At 40.4% G+C, this 2854-nt stretch overlaps 1 pseudogene; it reads right to left on the reverse strand.

Moving 5' to 3' along the window:
* Positions 1 to 228: 228 nt before the first annotated feature.
* LOC119538432 lies at positions 229 to 2331 on the reverse strand (annotated as a pseudogene).
* Positions 2332 to 2854: the final 523 nt, after the last annotated feature.

Here is a 2854-nt window from a genome sequence, read left to right on the forward strand (position 1 = left end):
AAAGCATCAACAAGTGGTGAATGAGTTTCTGTAAAGTTCACTGTGAAAAGATACCTTCATTCCCAATAGGAGTGATGACCCTGTTGTTATCATGGCAGAACCAACTTGTGCACCCATAGATTTTTTTTTTAATGTTCAAAACACATGATTTACTAAATCACTATGATTGATTTACATAAGACAATTTCAACAAATAAAAGGTTTAATGAAAAATTGTGGTATGCAATGTACTTGTCTCAAAAAAAGGCCTTGTGTAAAAACTGAGGAACAGAGCTATTCCATTTAATTAGATGTAGGTTTTAGAACAACATTCATCATGCAGTACAACCATAACAAGAATGGATTTCCTGTAAACAGCCAGGTATCCAGTGAAACATTTAGAGGTGAGTCATATTTTTTTTGTTCATCATATTCAGAAAATCTAATGTGTTTACTCACTTTTTGAGTCTTTGCCAGTCTAATCTTTTCAGCTTTACCTTCTCTGTCCCTCTTTTCTTTTCCCGGGGCTGATTAAGTCTGGCCTGTGTATCTACCAAAATCTTCTAACAATGCTTCTGCTCATGATCACCAGGGAGAACCTCGAGTTCCCAGCAGTGTTTCTTTCTGATTTCTGTATTCATATTTATTACTGCTTGAGCATCCTCAGGAATTTTAAATCTAGCATGGCATTCTGTATCTCCTTCTAGCATATTAACATACACAACTTCTGAGATCCTTGTCAAAGTATCCCCAACTTGCTTCCTGCCAGGCAGAGCTTAGTGCTCACAATCATCACAGTCCCTCCACTCAAACTGTGGTTGCATTGCATTAACTTTCTCCCCAGGGGGGTGTGACACTCTTCACTGTTTGTTTCTTCACTTTTCATTCCAAATATATTAGGTACACCACAGTCTGTTTCCATTTCTGACTCCGATTTTAGTTGAGATATGGCCTTTTTAAGGAAGTCACACTGGTCTTTGGCAGAGCTAAATACTCTTTTCAAATCCACCCATTTACTCTTTGACAGTACTCTTAGTGCTATAATCTCTTCTTCCATTTTGTGTCTCTCTTCACATTTTTTTCGTATGCTTCCTTTTTGATTTTAAGAAGGATCCATCTTTTATATCTCCAGTATCCTTTCCCTCCTCTTTAGAGACTTCTAACAGAGCTACACCTTCTGCATCTTCAGAGCTACTTCTCTTCCTTTCTCCTGTTCTGACTTTAGGCAAGCTGGACATGTCAGCTCTTTCCCATTTTTTTTCTTTTTCTTTCAGGGTGGCTTTTGGGGTTCAATAATTTCTAATGTGAGGCTCTTAGATGTGGCCTTGGATCTTTTCAGTTTACAGCAGCTATCACTGCTTGTGCCCATATTTGACTCTTTGGCCTGGTCATTGTCTTCCTTCTTCATCCAGACTTTCTTCTTTTTCTTTTCTTCAGCTATGCTTAGCACAAGAATGAGCTTATTTTTCATTGTCTTAGGAAATAGTCCGGGTTTTCTTGGTGCTTATTCTAATGGATGTTAATAGCTTTTTGCTTCTTAATGGCTTTTGCTGCTTATTCTTTTGTTTCAAATTCCACAAAGGTAAAATCCTTTGGATCCCCAGTAGATTTATAATGTGGGATGCTTATATAAACAACATTGTCACATTTCCCAAATACTCTTTCAATCCAGTTGTGGTTAATGTTTTTTGGGAAGTAATTCCACATACACTGTCCACTCATCCTCATCTTTTGGTCTTTCACTCAGAGGCATTTTCCTTCTCATACTGGGCCTTCTGAATCCAGCTCTACAACAGTTGAACTTTACAACGTTCTGGCTGTTACTTTCCACCAGTGGTCAGTCTTTTCATTTTGTTAAATTACACTAGAAGTGTATCTAAATATCCATCTCTACATTTTTCTGTCTTCTCTCAAAGAACTCTCTCCTTGTGTCTCCAAACCAGAAGCCTACTGGCTTAGCAATGTCAGCAACTACCTGTTTAACTCGAGACTCTCTCTTTTCTACATCATTTTTTTCTTTTCAGTGCTTTCTTCTTCTATTTCCATTTTTAGTTTCCATTCTTGGTTCAATCCCCAAAACAAAGGGTGAGAGTCTGTGTCCTTCAGTCTTTCCACCTCCAGATCCTCACAGTCCCGGTTATTTTTGCACTGCAGGAGGAGAGACAAGGTTCTCCCATTCCAAGGAGACTGCCTGGAGGCGGTGGCTCTCTCACTTAAGGTTGCAGGTCCCAGCTGGCTCCAGGCGGGCAGGGCATCGGGCCCACTAAGGAGGCTCCCAGCTGACGAAGAATTTGGTTGAAAACTGCGGTGCTGGTTGAATGGTGGTCCATACATAGCTTTTATTTGGCACAGGAGATGGGGCGGTTAGGGTAGAAAAAGGGCCCCATGATCAGGAAAAGCTTGGGAGGACTAGGCGTTTAAAAGTCATAACTCAACCTAAGTTTTGAGACTTTCTAATTATATTTTTTTCATTCTTGTCACTTCTGGAAAGTTATCCCTCCCACTCCTGTAAACAGGTGCAAAGCTCCAAATCCCAAGCTCTCTAGGTATTAGCTAGAGCATGGGCTCTACCTGCAGCCCAGACCTCTCCACTCCTCCTCCATGTCTAACAGGCCCCTCAAACCTCTCCATCTCCGTTAGTGACAACTCCATTCCTGCAGCTACTTGAGCCAAAAATCTTGGCATCTTCTGTTTCCTGTTTTACTCACACCAAATCCTTCTGGCTATACCTTCAATAAATATCCAAGATTGACCCTTTTTAACTGCTTTCATTTCCATCACCTTGATCTTGACCTTTACCTCTTACCTGTGTACTACAACATCCTCCTCTTTGTTCTCCCGGGTTTTATCCTTGTCCCTTCAGTCTATTCCAAAT

Source organism: Choloepus didactylus, chromosome 6 (assembly GCF_015220235.1).
Source record: "Choloepus didactylus isolate mChoDid1 chromosome 6, mChoDid1.pri, whole genome shotgun sequence".
In the NCBI taxonomy this organism is placed as follows: domain Eukaryota; kingdom Metazoa; phylum Chordata; class Mammalia; order Pilosa; family Megalonychidae; genus Choloepus; species Choloepus didactylus.